This window comes from Pseudorca crassidens, chromosome 19, assembly GCF_039906515.1.
Source record: "Pseudorca crassidens isolate mPseCra1 chromosome 19, mPseCra1.hap1, whole genome shotgun sequence".
NCBI classification, from domain to species: domain Eukaryota; kingdom Metazoa; phylum Chordata; class Mammalia; order Artiodactyla; family Delphinidae; genus Pseudorca; species Pseudorca crassidens.
This window is the reverse complement of record NC_090314.1, coordinates 34,578,640-34,596,744: the sequence shown is the minus strand read 5'-3', so window position 1 is coordinate 34,596,744 and position 18,105 is coordinate 34,578,640. Positions and strand designations below refer to the sequence as shown.

Sequence of the window (18,105 nt, the reverse complement as noted above, 5' to 3'; positions counted from 1 at the left end):
TTGAGAAGACTTTCTAATTCCTTATACTGTTTACATGACATATGTGACTGATATTTTCATTTTCAGAAAAGTTGAAGAATTATCTCTTTATTTTCATTTTTTGTAATTTCCTAATGATGTGTATCTTATAGCCATTCATTGTATGGGGCACTTGATGAGGACCCTTTCGACCAGAAAGTCTTCCGTGTTGAGAAATTGTCTTGAATTATTTCATTGGTGATTTCCTCCCCTTGGTTTTTATTATAGTTATTTAATTTAATTAATTTATTGATTGATTGATTTTTGGCTGCATTGGGTCTTCATTGCTGTGCACGGACTTTCTCTAGTTGCGGCGAGTGGGGGGTACTCTTCGTTGCGGTGTGCAGGCTTCTCATTGCAGTGGCTTCTCGTTGTGGAGCACAGGCTCTAGGTGCGTGGGCTTCAGTAGTTGTGGCATGCAGGCTCAGTAGTTGTGGCTCACAGGTTCTAGAGCGCAGCCTCAGTAGTTGTGGCACATGGGCTTAGTTGTTCCACAGCATGTGGGATTTTCCCAGACCAGGGCTCGAACCCGAATCTCCTGCATTGGCAGGCGGATTCTTAACCACTGTGCCACCAGGGAAGTCCCCTCCCCTTGGTTTTTAATTTTTCTAGAACTCTCCATATTTGGTTATTAGAACTCCTACAGTGGTCCTCTAATTAGGAAAAAAAAATGTATTTTCCATCTATTCATCTTTTTTGCTGAACCCATGTATTCTGTTTTTTATTTCTACAATCATATCTTTAAGACCTCTTTTTTTGTTGTTCTTAGTTTCTGCTTTGTATAACTTCTTGTACTTATTTTTCAGATGCAAAATCTTCTTATATCTCTGAAGGTTTTAATGATTGTGTTTTATTTTCTTTTTTAGTTTTTTTCCTTTTGCATCGTCTGTCTCCTCCATATTGTCTTCTTTTGGTTGTTTGGTTGAGCTGCTATTATGATTGTCTCCTCCTGTTAACAATTAGGGAGCTGGTCAAGGTGAGGCTGTACGGTCTTTCTGCTTCCCTGCAGTGATCTCCCTACACCTTTGTAGAGGAAGCCCATGTCAACATCTTTGGGACTTTGTTCTAGGGTGTTCACATTACTCAGAGGAATCTTTCAGTATCCTGGAAGGTAAAGGCTTGGTTGCCAGCGTTCTGGAAACTAAATGGAGGATGAGAGGGAGGAGGTCTCAGCATTTAGCCTTTGGAATGCATATGTATATCCTCTTTTCAGTAACTGTTTAAACTTTTACCTGAGCTTCAGGTCTTCTCCAGAGGACCTCAGTTGTACCTTCCTCCTGTCTTTCTCACCACTCTAGATAGTGCCAGGGTGGGCCGGTTATCCAGCAGCATGGGGAGAGAGGGGTTTGGACATCTTTTCTGAGACAGCTTTCCATCAGCCTGGTTTCTTAGTATTCTCTCATTTCACCTGGTTCTAGAGGTTCTGGCACTGTTAAATCTGGAGTTTTTTGAGTACTCTGCAGTGTCAGTTGGGTTAGTTTTCAGCTTTCCCCAGAACTGGCTTAAGATTTGGGGGTCCCTGGTCTAGTTCAGTCATTTCTCATTTATAACTATCAAAAATATGTTGCTCATGTCCCTTCTGTCTCTCCATCCTTGAAAGTTGTTGCCTTTTAAAAATTTCTTTTCCGAAGTTTTTGTGGGGTTTTGGAAGGAAGTGAAATTTATAGATGTTCAATGTACCATCTCTATCCAGAGCCCAGAATTATTTACAGTAGTGAAAAATTGAACCAACCTAAATGTCCAGTAATAAGGGGAATGATTATATGAATTACAATCCAGTCATAAGATGGACTGTCATGCAGAAATTTAAAATTATGTTTCCTAGTGCTTCCCTGGTGGTGCAGTGGTTGGGAGTCCGCCTGCCGATGCAGGGGACATGGGTTCGTGCCCTGGTCCGGGAAGATCCCACATGCTGCAGAGCAGCTGGGCCCGTGAGCCATGGCCGCTGGGCCTGCGCATCCGGAGCCTGTGCTCCGCAACGGTCTAGGCCACGACAGTGAGAGGCCCGCGTACTGCAAAAAAAATAAAAAATAAAAAAATAATAATAATAAAATTATGCTTCCTGTAAGTTTTTAAAGAGAGTATGAAGTTAATGGGTAAAGTAATATATGTAGTAATTATATGTTGTGTTATTTTGACTATTTTTTTTTCTGGTCATGCCATGTGGCTTGTGGGATCTTAGTTCCCCAACCAGGGATCGAACCCAGGCCCCTGCAGTGGAAGCACGGAGTCTTAACCACTGGACTGCCAGGGAATTCCCATATTCCAACTATTTTAAAAGAAACAAACAAGAAAAGCCCTGCATTATACCAATAAAGATGTTTAAAAAAGTAATAAAAAAATAAAAAGATCGAATGAAATACACAAAATCATTACTACTGAAAAAAAAGAGAAAAAAGAAAAACCCTGCTCTAGAGGCCTGCAGTCTAGTAGGTGAAGTAGCTCTGAATGCCAGGCAGAGAAAAAGTGAGGCAGTAATATAGGCACAGTTTGGACTGTGCTCAGGGTCACATACGGGTGTTACTGTGTCCTAAAACTGACTTGACAGAAACCAGGCCAATCTCTGGTACAACTCCAAAATGATTTTACCAGGGTTATACTGCTGTCTTAGTCGTTCTGGTGGCTTCTTTTCACCCTGTTTATAATCAATCCCCTTAGCTCCATGGGTAAGCAGTGATAAAGAAGTGACTTTAGGCTCCAGTGATTGAGGCAGGTGTTGGCTCATGGCCTGATGTAAAAAACTTCACACACACGCACAAAATAGAGAGGCTGCAGTCTGTAGAGACTTTTTCTCTGAGTTGTGGTGGAGTCTCTTGTACTACTGGGAATAGATGTTTAACTTTGCTAGAGTATGGAAACAACTCAATCTGTGTGCTTTTTTAATCCCCCCTTTTAAAAACAACCATTTCAGAACCTAAGGCTGATCCATTCAAAACTGTCATTTCAGACCTGAAACCATAAAGCTCCTACAAAAGAACAAAGCAGAACACTCTTTGGCATGTATCATAAGTGAGGGACTTCCCTGGTGGCACAGTGGTTAAGACTGTGCTCCCAATGTGGGGGGCCCGGGTTCAATTCCTGGTCAGGGAACTAGATCCCACATGCATGCCGCAACTAAGAGTTCGCATGCCACAACTAAGGAGCCCGTGAGCCGCAACTAAGACCCGGCGCAACCAAATAAAAATAAATAAATAAATGCTTTAAAAAAAAATCGTACTGATATTTTTTAAGATGTCTCCTAAGGCAAAAGAAACAAAAGCAAAAATAAGCAAATGGGACCTAACTAAGCTTACAAACTTTTGCACAGCAAAGGAAACCATCGACAAAACAAAAAGACAACCTAATGAATGGGAGAAAATATTTACAAATGGTATGACCGATAAGAGGTTAATATCCAAAATATACAAACAGCTCATACAACTCAATATCAAAAAAACCCCCAATTTAAAAATGGGCAGAAGACATCAATAGATATTCTTCCAAAGAAGATATACAGATGGCCAACAGGCATGTGAAAATATACTCAACACTGCTAATCATCAGAGAAATGCAGATCAAAACCACGATTTTCATACCTGTCGGAATGGCTATCATCAAAAAGACCACAAATAACAAATGTTGGCAAGGATGTGGAGAAAAGGGAATCCTTGTACACTGTTGGTGGGAATGTAAATTGGTGCAACCACTGTGGAAAACAGTATGAAGGGTGCTAAAAAAATTAAAAATGGAACTACCACATGATCCAGCAATTCCACTCCTGAGTATATATCCGAAAAAAATGAAAGCACTAATTCAAAAAGATGACATGCACCCCGTTGTTCATAACAGCATTGTTTAATACAATAGCTAATATATAGAAGCAACCTAAGTGTCCATCAGCAGATGAATGGATAAAGAAGATATATAGATATATAGATATAGATATACACACACAATGGAATATTAACCAGCCATAAAAAAGAATGCATTTCTGCCATTTGCAACAACATGGATAGACCTAGAGCATTTTTTTAAAGTTTATAATCTTTTTAAAAATTTTTTGATGGGACCATTTTTAAAGTCTTTATTGAATTTGTTACAATATTGCTTCTGTTTTATGTTTTGGTTTTTTGGCCACAAGGCATGTGGGATCTTAGCTCCCTGACTAGGGATCAAACCCGCATCCCCTGCATTAGAAGGCGAAGTCTTAACCACTGGACCAGGACTTCCCTGGTGGTCCAGTGGTTAAAAATCCGCCTTCCAATGCAGGGGATGTGGGTTCGATCCCTGGTCAGGGAACTAAGATGCCACATGCTGCAGAGCAACTGAGCCGGCACACTGCAATGAAAGATCCATCCCACATGCCACAACGAAGATCCCGAGTGCCGCAACTAAGACCTGATGCAGCCAAATAAATAAATATTAATAACAACAACAACAACAACAAAAATAACCACTGGACTGCCAGGGAAGTCTCGACCTAGAGCATATTATGGTTAGTGAAGTAAGTCAGATAAAGACAAATACTCTGGGCTTCCCTGGTGACGCATTGGTTGAGAGTCCGCCTGCCGATGCAGGGGACACGGGTTCGTGCCCCGGTCTGGGAAGATCCCACATGCCGCGGAGCGGCTGGGCTCGTGAGCCATGGCCGCTGAGCCTGTGCTCCGCAACGGGAGAGGCAACAACAGTGAGAGGCCCGCATACCGAAAAAAAAAAGAGGGGGAGGAATGGCAATAAACGAACAAACCACGGCAGGGAGCTGGCGGGTAGACTTAACACCATAAAATGTAGAATTTGCCGTGATTTTTTTCCTTTGTACTCTTCAGTTTTCCCAAAGGCTGAATGGTTACTTTTAAAATCAGAACTTCTTTCCCAAAACGTGTTTTTTTGTTTGGCTTTTTTGTTTTCCTATCTTTTAAATTTGAGGTTGGGGGGAACTATGTGTCAGCTGGGAGCTTGTGATGTAATTATGTAAATGAAAGGCTGTGTGAGTTAAAAGCCTTTACTTTTAGGATGACGTCTCTACTTTAAAAATCAAATGTGCTACTATATTAAAGAGGTTGTGCTACTTGGAGGAGAAGTAAATCCAACAACAGGTATTTTGGGAAGTGAGGAGTAAACGGGGATGGAGGGGAAAGTATAGGCAAGGTATGGTGATTACTGAGGAGGTTACGTAGTAAAAGCCCAGATCATGCAGCTGTGGCTGTGAAGAGATCACAGAATTGGTTTCCCAGTTTGCAGCTCACCCCCTGACTCTTCCAATTATAGTTTGTGGCAGCAGAGGCTCTCTTTTTGTTGTGGTCTACCGAAAGTCTAGTCCAGAAGATGCTCTGCCACTCCCACTCCCAGCAGTATTTAGTTACCAGTAACTCACATTTGTCTGGAGTCTACTACTGGCTGTTTATATTGGAGAGATGACAGGCCATTCAGTTAATCAGCAGCCCAGGATATGAGTATTATTTATAAATTTCTGCTGGGGTTGAGACATAATTGTATGAGATGAAGATTTGGAAGCAAGCTATAGAACGGGCCTAGTTGAATAGTTGAATTCACATCATATTTGGCATCAGGAAGGTGGGATCAATTTTTGAGGAAAGAGCATGCAAGCTGAAAAATACAGCAGTCAAGGACTGGGCTTTGCAGAATTGCCTCAATTAGAGAACAAGAGAGGAAAAGGAACCCCCCTGAAAAAAGCTGGAGAGAGAGCAGAGGTGACCACTTTCATAGTCAGTAGTCATTAGTGAGCTTTGAAAAAATGCAGTCATTTTCTGCTTTTGATGCAGTAGGGGGAAATGGCAAGAAAACAAGTATAATATGTGTTGGCCACATTAGTAACTTTTAGTGAATGGAGTGGAGAAGACCAAGTTGCTCAGTTTAAAGCTGAAGAAGAAATCAGTCTACAAATTAAACAATCAGTACATCTCGGAAACTCCCCATAGTTCCAGGGCTTGAGAACACCTTCCGCTATTTCTTTGACCACATGACGCTGAGAGGGTCCTAATCCTTTGCTCTCTTAGGTTCCCTGATGCCAAAGGGACTTTAATTGTTTCGGAGGATTTTCCAGCTTTGCTCTCGGGAGATTAATTCTCCCAGTCTTTCTAACCTGATGTTTTCTCCACAGGTTAGTAGACTCTGACTATAATGAGGCTTTGACCCTTGAAAAATGCGGGGGTTAGGGGCACCAACCCTCCATGCAGTCAAAAATCTGTGTGTAATTTATAGGTGGCCCTCTGTATCTGCAGTTCCTCTGTATCTGCACCCTTGGATCCTGTAGTACTTATTTATGGAAAAAATCCACATATAAGTGAATCCATGCAGTTCAAACCTGTGTTGATCAATGGTCAACTGTGTATCAGTCTATAAGCCACTGAGTGTAGAGGTTAAGAACATGGACTCTCACTAGTTCTGCTACTGTCTAACTGGGTGGTTTTAGGTAAATTAGCTAACTGTCTTGTACCTCATTTTCTTCATCTCTAAAATGGGGAATAATAGTAATAGTGACAACTGCCAATAGAAAGAAAAATGCACAATGTAAACATTGTGAGTTAAGTTTGCTTCAGGGTCTTACTGAGGACTATAGCCCAGGAGATAGCCTCTCAGTAGCTCTGAGAAACTGCTCTGAAGAGGTGAGGGAGAGGCTAGTTTATATATGATTTTTTTGGTGGGGAATACATGCAGTCAGGTATGTAACTTGGTAAAAGATTACTGCTAGTCACAAAGAACATACATCACAAGTTAATGATTTTAGTTCTTTTCCCTGTATGGGAAGATGCAAGAAGCTGGGTTCATTAAAATTCTTCCTGAGATACATCTAAGTATCTAAGAGCCTGTTTGTCCAAAGCACAGAGCATCCTCTTAGTGTCTTAATTTCCTCAGACTGGAGCACAGAGTGCTTCATCCTTTTATCGCCTTAATCTCTTCTGTCTGAAGCACAGAGTGCACTGTTCGTCAGTGACTGCAGCAGGTTAATCTTTGCAGAATTCGATGTTGAGCAAAACACTCTTTGCTCTTCTTTTGTCTGCACAACCTAAAAAGGAATTGTTGAGAATTGAATGAGATAACATCTGTAAAGCCACAGAATAGTGTCTTGACATGTAGGAGCTATTCCATAAATGTGATGTTAAATCAATGAATTAACTCCTAAGATCCAAGAAAGGAGGGCAAGAGAATAGTACTGTAGGGGGACTATGGAAAGCAAGAGGATACTACTGTAGGGGGTCTGTCCTTTTCTGGATAAAGGGACACCTTTGTATGTTTGAAAGGAGAGGTGCTAAACCCAGGGCAATGGAAAGGGCTGAGATCAGAGAGGATGGGATTGGGAGCATATGTGGAATGAGAGGCTTAAGAAGAAAGGTGATGTCTCTTTCTCTGACACAACAGAGAGGCTGGGCCCAGTGGCTCTCAAACTTCAGTGTAAGAATTACCTGGAAAGCATGTTAAACGTGCACACACCCAGGTCTCATACCCAGACATTGATTCAGTAGATGATGGGAAAGAGCATTCATTTGTACTTTTGAAATAAAAGAGAAGCTAAATTATTCTCCCTCCTACAAAGAGGATATATGGGTGTGATTGGATTACAGTTGTGGTTCTCAATTCTGTCAAACCTAGGGTCCCCTTTGGCGAGTAGTAATGTTTCCTTTATTATTCATAGTATGTTCGTAGAAAATACGAATGTTCAAGATGTTCCTAGAAAATATAACTACATATACTTCCCCCACAAATGATATAAATGTCCTAACTGTAATATAAAGGAGAAATAAAAATAAAATGTTATAGTAAAATATTTTAATATGTAAATGCTTGGCATGGCAACACAAGGAAACAAAAATGTCCCCACAGATTTTCAAAACTACCCCTTGGGAGTGGTGGCATGGTCACTGAGAACCACTGGTTTAGGTAGAGGTTTGAAACATCAGGGTTGAGGGAATTTAAAAGATATGTATAAAAGGAAAGCCAAGTAGCAGTGAAGATGTGGGTGCAGTTTGCATGAATCTGGAGTGGGAGAATCACGACTTCCTCCAGCAGTGCTGGGGAGAATGGGTGTAGAGGAGATGAGTCCTGGATCTAGGACCAGGTGGAGCAAGTGTGCTGTGCTGCAGCATGGTGGGCGGGGGGCGGGGATGAGGTGGATGAGGGGCTAGTGAGTCAAATGGGATCTTGAGTGAAGAGTCTAGTGAACTGAGAGGTCAGACGGCCCTCTCTGGCAATAAGTAGACAGGAGGCTAACAGAAACTTAATCCTGGTTCAAAACATAAAATGCTGGGAGAATAGAACAGCAACAAAACAGGTTTTTCACATATATCTCTTAGCGAAAAAGAGAAACTCACAGAGATCAGGAGAAAGAAAAACTCCAGAGGGAAAGGTAGGAATGGACCCCGTCTGTTCGCTGAGGACACTGTCCATTCTCAGAAGGTGGGGTGGGTGCGTGTTAACAGGGCAGGAGCAGGGGCAGGAGACAAAGCCTGGGCGGGGGCGGGGCGCTGAGCTGAGTGGGAGATCTGACTGGATGGTTCCTCCTCATTCTGTACAAACTGAGGAGCCGATTCAGAGGCTAGAAGCTTATCTCGAATCGTGCAGTGTGAGCACTGAATTGGAGTCCAACCGCTAGCACGTAGCCAGGATATTCTCGATTTCATGCTCTGCTCCTCCCGCTCTTGGAACGGGAGGAAATGGTGCGGGGCTGGTATGGAGCGTTGCGATCCAGGCAAGGACGCCGGCTGAAGTCGGCTGGCGACTAAAAAGCTCTGTCGCGTCCGTTTGCTCCAGGGGACTCCACACAAGGAGATCCGGAGACCTTCAGTTACGCCAGCGTTGGGAGAGGGGTGGGTTTGTGTCAGGAAAGTATCCTGGTCGGGCTGGTTGCTGGAGGAAGCGGCCTCCCGAAGCAGCCCACAGGAGGCGCGGCTGCCGGCTCGGACCTGCCGGGCTGCGCGGGACCTAAGGCGGGAGGTGGAGTAGGTCCATGAAAGACACAGGGCATTTGGAACCGCGTTTCCTGGAAAGACGTGCTTGATTATCTATTACCAGTACTAAGATAGTTCGAAAATCTGTTTATTTGGATCGCTAAGATAAAGGCCAATTGGAGTCCTTTCAGGAGTGACCCAGGCCTTATGGTGGTGTGCGCAGCCGCGGGTAGTGCTGGGGTCAACCTCGGTTCATACTGACCTGGCAGGGGAGATACCAGGATCACGTAGGTGGTTTATCCAGGGCGAGGCTTATCCGTTGTGATCTTGGAGAGGCAGCAGTGAGTGGTGGCCTGAAGCGAGATCTTGATTCCCTGCCCAGGCGTTGAACCTGGGTAGCCTGGATGAAAACCAGGAATCTTAGCCACTGCACCTCCTGGCCCTTGCCCCCAGTGAAAAATGCATTTCTCACGGAGGCAAAAACTGGGAGAGCACACAGAGAAACTGTTTAGTTAAGACAGAAGCAGGGCAGAGATGCACACCCAGAGAGAAAGGATGTGGGCGTCCTCCCTAATGAGGAGGAGTGCAGTAAAGAAGCGGTTAGGTCATTTATATAGGGCAGGTCTTCCGGGTCTTTGTTTACCTTTGGCCAATCATCTGGTTTCTTTTTCCACACCTGACCTGCCCTCGGAGCCGCCCCAACACGCCGTGCTGAACTTTTTTCCAAGATGGATTCCAGCCCAGAGGCCTATGGGACAGCCTTAGCATCACATAATTATGCGGTGGTGCCCCCTCTTTTTGACCCCCAAGGAGCCTTTCTGCACATGTGCAATGTTTTCCTTGCCCTAAGGATGGGAAATGTATGACCTCTTGATCTTTTAATAGGGTTTAGTTCCACTCTGTCCCTTCCATAAAAATGTCCAATGTCCTGTTATTTACCTTATTTCTGTTGCTGGTTTTTATATCGAAGTGCAGATCTAGAAATACAGACAGGAGTCAGGTCATAAATATGTAGTCATAGAGCCCGTTTGGCTCTTGCTTCAGGAAGTGTAAACGGGGGTGCTGGTAATGAGTGTCTGGCCTGGAGCCCATCTTCTTCTCACCCACTTGTTCAGGAAGTGTGAACAGGAGGCCAGTTGTAAATGTCTAGCCGGGAGCCCATCTATCTCCTGCCTCAATTGCACTCCGGATGTGCTGACCCCTGTGATTTCCCCAAATGTGGGAAACTCGACTGCATAATTTGTGGTAGTGGGGGACTGCATTCATGCTTTTCCCTGTTCTCTTTGTATCTTAAAGACATGTCATTCAAGACTCTTTTCTAAGGGTCTAGTAGCTCATTTTAATCTAATACTGAAGGATTTATCACATGACGTAGTGGGTGGTGGTGAATATGATACAGAGACAGAGTGATATAAAGATCTTAAATGCTAAGCCACCATGAAACATTCTTTTGCCAGGTATAGGGTTTTTCCTGGTAGGATTGTGTTTAACTTCAGCCATCTGACGTTTAGGATCTGAGTTGACCTGCCGTAAGGGCAGGTTTACCTAAAGGGTTTTGAACATTTTTAGTTATGTAAAAAAGGAGTGTTACTATATCTCAATTTTTTTTAGGCTGGCTAAATTTTGCAGTGATAACCATTTTGGATATATTGGAATAAGTAAAGCAGGTTATTAAAACTATTTTCAGGTGGTTTCTTTTACCCTTTTATATATGGCTACCAAAGCTTAAAATTACATGTTGTTCACATTATATTCTATTGGACATCATTTCTCCCTTATTTTGAAAAAGTCTCCAGGAGGTCTGGCTGTGTTACTTCTATAACATGCTCCTTCTTCCTGGAATGCCCTGTCTTCCCTCATCAATATATATATTTTTTTAAATCAATTCACTGTTTTTATTTATTTATTTATTTATTTATTGGCTGTGTTGCATCTTCGTTGCTGCGCACAGGCTTTCTCTGGTTGTGGTGAGCAGGGGCTATCTTCATTGCGGTGCGCGGGCTTCTCATTGCGGTGGCTTCTCTTGTTGCAGAGCACGGGCTGTACACACGCGGGCTTCAGTAATTGTGGCGTGCAGGCTCAGTAGTTGTGGCACACGGGCCTAGCGGTGTGTGGGATCTTCCCGGACCAGGGCTCGAACCCGTGTGCCCTGCATTGGCAGGCGGTTTCTTAACCACTGTGCCACCAGGGAAGTCCCCCTCATCAATCTTGAAAATGCATACTTCGACATTCAGCTCTCTGTCTGCGAAGCTGCCTGGGATCCACCCAAACCACCACTGAACCCAGAAAGGACTTAAACATTACTAGGTACTGTAGGCACAGTGCTGCATAAAGCACTTCTTTTAAAATCAGAAGAAAAAAAGATGAATTTTTAGGTGGAAGAAAATGTTGTATATAATAATGTCATCTTTTTACACGTATTTCATGGAGGAAGGGTCCACAAAGGCAAAAGTGTGTAGGATCCTTCAGAGTCATAATGTGGTCCTTAACCCTTTTATTAGTGCTCATTACTCTTCTCCTATAATTCTGGCAGGTCTGTTTCCCCTACAGGTTGTGATCTTATTTATTACAGGCAGAATCTCTCTCTGCATTATTACTCTTAGTATCGCCCGTGCCTAGGCTAGTTGCTGGCACCTTAAGTTTAAGTGGCTGTAAGTTACTACTTACACGAGTAACAACTTGAGAACGGGTTTTTGTTTTTGTTTTTTCCATCATTAGTAGCACTCACAGAAACTCAAGGACAATTTGTGAATGTTGAAAATACTGGAGTAGGCAATGTGGTTATCAGAAATATAGTTCCCATATGGACTGACTGTATAGCACAGGGAACTCTACTCAATACTCACTAATGGCCTATATGGAAAAAGAATCTAAAAAAGAGTGGATATATGTATATGTATAACTGATTCACTTTGCTGTACACCTGAAACTAACACAACATTGTAAATCAACTGCACGCCAATAAAAATTTTAAAAAGAAAGAAATAGTTCCCTCAGCATAGCAAAAAGAGCTTTAGAATATCTGTGAAATCATATCTGTGGGGGACACAGATAGTCCTAGAGGACTCAGTGCTGTGGCATTCAGGGATACCATGGAAACAGCAAACCAACTGCCTAGAATGAAATTAGAAAGGTAGTTCAATAATGAAATTATATCATATAACGGAGATGGGCTGGATCACACTTTGTGGATGAGAGTATCTAGTAAATGTCTAAGTAGAGTGACTGTGGTTTATATTGCAGAGCCCTGTGGATGGAAATGCAAAACCGGGGCCAGTGTGCATCAGAAGTGAATGGGTTCAGCTCCCTGAAATGCAGGGTGTCTGTGCAGAGTGTAGAATTGCTCAAGCTTTCCTGGTAGTAGACATTTAGATTCAGTGTGTTGGCACCATGGACTTCTTGACAGTTGAACCTGCTCTGTAAACTTATATAACAAAAGGCAGCTTTTAAAAATTACTGCCACGCTCATGATATTTCTGAACATCAGCCTTTCCTTGACTCGGACGAAGCTAAGAGATGGGTGGAAATTCAGAGATGAGGTGAGACTCACAGAGTGAGGGCCATGTCTGTTGGGACAGAAATCTTAGTTGGCAGGGGAAGCCATGATCTGAGAGAGGTTGGTAAGTGTGCTGGTGCCACCACTCCCCAGGTAGGTGGGAATTCTCCAAATACCTACTGTGCTGAGGGAGGGTCTGTGCCTCTCCACCTTGGCTTATTTGGGGACTTTGAGTTAGTTGGTCACTGAGTTGTTTTATTCTGTGTATAAATATATGTATGTATGTATGTGTATGTGTATGTATATATATATACACATATATATTCACCATAATTATTACTAATAATTATTGTTCCTAGAGGACAAAATCAAGCACAGATACCTAAAATATGATAAAAATCACAATTTGAATCTAAGTCTATCTGATGCTAAAGCCTGTGTTCAAAACTAAATACTGTGCCAGCTATTTCTTGTAATGGTTCCACCAGGACTTGGTCTTCTCTTAATGAAAAAAAAAAAAAACAGTCTAACAATATCATTGAAAGTCTGTAACCTGTATCTCACAACCAGTAATACTGATATCATTTCAGTGCATTTCCTTCCAGTAATTTTCCTTAAGGATATACATTTTTACAAAATTCCAGTCATGGTATACATACCGTTTCATAACCTTTTTCCCTCTTAACCTTAAATAATAAAAATGTCTTTCACATTGTTAATCGTTATTATATTATTATTGTTTGCTTAATACTCCCTTTCTCTCTTGCTTTGATTCTAGGGTTTTTGGGTGATTTTGATTTTTTTGTAATTCTATAATGAACACCCTATGCATAGGGCATAGTTTTTCTCTAGAATTACTTTCTATAGTTAAATTAAATGACATTTCTGGGTCAAAATGTATGAACATATTTTGGGCAGTAGATGTATATAATTAGTGTTAAATTATTTTTTCATTATAAGTAATATAGTCATGTTACAGAATATGTAGGGGAAAATACATTAGTCCATTCTTCTGTATTGACACTGATATGATTATGTTACTTTGCATTTTGATGTATTTCCTTTAAGTGTCTTAAATTTTGCCTTTTTAGAAACAGTTTTAATTGTAGTATATATTCTATTTCATATGCTGCCTTTTTTGCATGCAGTGTTACTGCAATTTAGGCTTTCTTCTCCTTCTTAACAAACTTGAAACTCTTTTTATAATTAACTATGAACCCTGAAATTAGAAAGAGATCTGGACTTTGAAAGATGAAAGGAAGCAGGGAAAAGTAGTTTTTAGAGTTTAAAAATATCATATGTCACCTCTCCTCCCTCAAATAATTTAAGGTATTTCTTAAGATGACTAAAATATTAAAATAACAGAGAAAACTACTAGAAATTACCCTAAGAAATCATCATTAATTATTCACAAAGATATATCTACAAGGCTGTTCATTGTTTTATATATATATGGCAATAAACTAGAAGCGATAGAACATTGATATAAATTATCTATGACAACATATGACAACATATAACAACATGAATGTAAAATGTTACAAAACATCGTGTGTAGTATAATTGTATTAAAAATATATGCGTAGAGATATGCGTAGAGAATTGGAGTTACCATATATAATATCAAAGTGTTAACAGTGGTAATTTCGTAGTGGGAATGTGGTTAATTTTAATATTTAAAAAACACTTTTCTGTCTTTTCCTAATTACCTGCAAGGAAAATTTCATCGCTATTTTAATAATTAAAAATACCATCCAAAATGCAAAACAAAGCACTTAAAAAATCATATGGACTAAGGGAAATAACTACCAAAGGGTTGCAAAAATATGCCACCCCAAAATGTGTCACTTTAGCATAAGGATTCTTTTGAGCTAAAAGCACTGAAAAACAGCAAGTATGTAAGAAGAGTGGTCTGACCTCCTTTTGTCTTCCTAGAAGCAGGAGGTAAAACTCCCAACTGAAAGATGTTTTCCCTAACCCAGGGGAAAGAAACATTGCAGAGAAGGGGGACAAAGCCGAGATTTCTGTACAAACAGGTCTTGTTAAAATAATTATCTTCCTTTAGCCTCCCCATATATGTTAGTTACTTTTCCACAGTTGTCACTCGTTGTTCAACTTAATATAAAAACATTCAGATTTCCACTTCTTTGGGCCTTCGTTTCCTTATGAGGGCTCCTGTACACTTCTGTTAAATAAATATGTATGCTTTTATCCTGGTAAACCGTCTATGCCAGTGTAATTTTCAGGCTGGGCCGGAGACCCTAACAGAGGAGAGGTAAAGTTTTGCCTCCCGCACACCACCAAGTCCTTGACGCCCTAGTTGATGCAGAGTTGTTTTGCCCAGAGAGCCTAGCCAGCAAGGGCAGAAAGGAAAACAGTGTGTCATGTATTTTCGCTGTCCAAAAAGAACAGAGGAGCGCTCGCTTTGTTACCAAATCCAGGCCAGGTGCTGCTTATCTTTGCGCCGAGCATGCAGAGGTTTGAATCTTGCTGAAGTCGGATTTGCGTCCCCAACCGCACGGACACCTGTCCAGGAGCGGAATGACCTGGGTCGGGTGAGGGGCTCGAGGCTGCGTTTGACCCGCGTTCTCCTGTTCAGCTCCCACAGAAATCTTGTGAAGTAGGCAGGCAGTAGTATTCCCACTTTACACTTTTGGGAAATGGAGGTTGAGAGAGACTTGAGGGTATGACCTAGTCCCATAGTGGAGCAGCGAGTCAGGCTCGCAGAACCGACAGTGCGGCCCTCTTCCTCTGAGGGCCGCGCGCCCCCGGCCGCCCGCAACTGCCCTGCCCGCCCCTGCGGCGCAGTACTAGGACGTGTGACAAATCTACGCCGTAATTTTTGCGTATGCCTGCCAAGACAAGGAATTGAACAATCTTTTCAGCTACACTTGTCGATGATCGTCTTTGGGGTCGGCACGAGGCATAGCTAGAGCGAACTGACCGCTTCTCCAAAAGGAGTGACGTTGAGTGACAAGAGGCGGGGATATGTAGATGAGGGGCGCGTCGCCTGCTGGTTGGATTTCGTTCTTCGCTGGGCAGAATTTCCGCTGAACGTTCAAAGGATGTATCCTGGTCAGTGTCATATGAATAATCCTGCAGTTTCCAACCAAAGGCCTAAAGAACTTGGAATATAATTGACCATAAGTGTATTGTGTGCTGAGTTCGAGGGTGAGGTGCCAGGGAGTGACTACAATTCATACTTACCTGGCAGGGGAGATACCATGATCACGAAGGTGGTTTTCCCAGGGCGAGGCTTATCCATTGCACTCCGGATGTGCTGACCCCTGCGATTTCCCCAAATGTGGGAAACTCGACTGCATAATTTGTGGTAGTGGGGGACTGCGTTCGCGCTCTCCCCTGATATGAAATGTTGAAATGAAAGTATTTGTCTTTCGTTATGTCGTTAGTGAGTTAGCGGTTTTCATTGTTGCTTTTAGTTTTTTTTAGACTAGGTTTGCCCTAATAATAATTTTAATATTTTTTGTTTTCTGGGCTTAACCGTACGTCAGTTGTTTTTATTTCTTTTTTAAGGTATTTTTAAACTTACGTTTCTTTGTTTGATGAGGGAGTTCGTCGCGTTGCGTTTGCAGTGAGTTACTGTCAGCTTTAGGGACTTAAAACAGTCGAAGTTCTTTTACTTTAGACGTTCGAGATTTAGGAGGTGATTCCCTTGTTTTTTGCCGGCAAGTCCGTTTGCGGCTTTTTTCTGCTGTCTTTGAAAGCCCGCTGCTTAGCACCTTCTGTTGATATCTGTGTCTTCTGTGTAAGGGTTTCTGATTACATTGGTGGTCTCTAGGTAATTCGCTATGCTGTTGCCCCACCTAATTTCAAAGCTTTAATTACATCTGTAAAATCTGTTGTGACACAAAAGGAAGTAATATTTACAGGTTGCGAAGACTAGGATGTAGACAGGGCGGACGGAGGGTTTTTCATTATTTAGCCTACCACATCAACAAAACCCGGGATAGGTTTGTCCCGCGCAGAAGAATGACGTCATTAAAAGTGCTTGGAGTATGTAAATGAGCGCAGTGTCTGCTGGTCTTGCTCACATTGTACATACATTTATTATTATTTTGCAAGTTTTCCGGTATACGAAATGTTTTTGTCAGGGTTTTTATAGTTTGGAGAAGTTTTTATTCGTAAGTGAGGGTCTAGAGCTTGCGTGAAGTGAGTGACCGTAAGTGTCAAATGTTTCGTATCTGAGGGTGAGGTGCCAGGCAGCTGAAGCAACTCATACTTACCTGGCAGGGGAGATACCATGATCACGAAGGTGGTTTTCCCAGGGCGAGGCTTATCCATTGCACTCCGGATGTGCTGACCCCTGCGATTTCCCCAAATGTGGGAAACTCGACTGCATAATTTGTGGTAGTGGGGGACTGCGTTCGCGCTTTCCCCTGATAAACTTAGTTTAAAAATAGAAATTTCGGTTATCTTAATTATCTTAGTAAAGTGTGATAACTGCGTTTAATGTTATTGTTTTGTTAGAATGCGGTTTTGGGGTGGTTTCCATGGTTTTGGTGTTTTCAGAGGGAAACTTCTCTAGAAAATATCCCGAGTTTCTGGGACAACTGTGAGAGCTAAGAATTGTATGGATGTTATAGAACCAAGAACTTTAAAATTTCGTTTTTGATTCGCAGTTGTGCGATGATGTTTGTTAATTCAGCGTTTATCGTTCTTGCAGAATGCTGGCGTCCATCGAGGGGAAAACGACCAAATTTACGACAGTAAAATGTGTAGGGGGAATTTAGAGTGAAGTTACCTCACTATGTACTCTAGAGACGGCATTTTTAAAGAGTGGGATGATTGAAGAAGAAAAGGGAGCAAGACTAAAAACATTCAGGGAGTGGTTGTTAGCATGTAAATGATTAGTTCAGTCGAAGGCCAGATTCTCAGGAACGTGCATGTTCTCCAGCTTTAGGGAAAAAAAGTAGAAAACGTATGAAACTGAAGCGGGTCTGCGGTTTTAAACTTACCTGTATTATTTTAAACATTTTATGTCAAAATGTAGTCATCATGTGTTGGTGTAAATGCAATTAAATAAAAAGTTTTAAAAGGTTGAAAAACATAAAAATGACTATTACTAAATAATAAAGCAAGTATTGGTGAAAATCTGGAAAAATTGGGACACTTTTTCAGTGCTGGTGATAATGTAAATGGTCCAGCCACTATAGCAAACAGTGTCGACTAAAAAATTATTCACAACCTACCCAGAACTTGAGAGTTTATTTTATTTGGCGAGGATTTTTAGGACTTAAAGCTTGGGAGGCAGCATCTCAAGTAACCCGGAGAGAACTGCTCCGAGGAAGTGAGGGGGCCAGCCAGGATATATGAGTTTTGCAACAGAGCGTAGATAGTCTGAACGTCAGAAGATTGTTGTTAATTAAAGAAAACCAGATATCTTAAGGTAAGGAATTTAGCGCTTTTCTGTGTATGGGAAGATGCAAGAGTCTGGGCTCACCGAAATCATTCCTCTGATGTGCCCCTCAGCTATCTGGGGCCAGTATCCTGTGTTTTCATATCCTGAGTTTCCTCAGGGTTCACCCTACGGAGTGACTGCAGTCTGATGGCTGCTAGGTGGCAGGTATTCTTTTCTTTCCTGAGTTCCCTCAGGGCTCACTAGCTCACCGTCGGCGGCGGCTGCAATCACGACTGTGACATCCTTTGTTTACTGATATGGCAGGCAGTATTCCATTTCTCAACAGT

General features: G+C 42.0%; 2 non-coding genes across 2 annotated transcripts; both read left to right on the top strand.

The window, feature by feature from the left end:
* Positions 1–15,598: 15,598 nt before the first annotated feature.
* Positions 15,599–15,762, top strand: LOC137213672 (U1 spliceosomal RNA). Its single transcript, XR_010938300.1, has one exon. It is a non-coding gene; the product is annotated as a U1 spliceosomal RNA (small nuclear RNA).
* Positions 15,763–16,635: 873 nt separating this feature from the next.
* LOC137213670 (U1 spliceosomal RNA) lies at positions 16,636–16,799 on the top strand. Its single transcript, XR_010938298.1, has one exon. It is a non-coding gene; the product is annotated as a U1 spliceosomal RNA (small nuclear RNA).
* The last annotated feature ends 1,306 nt before the right edge of the window (positions 16,800–18,105 follow it).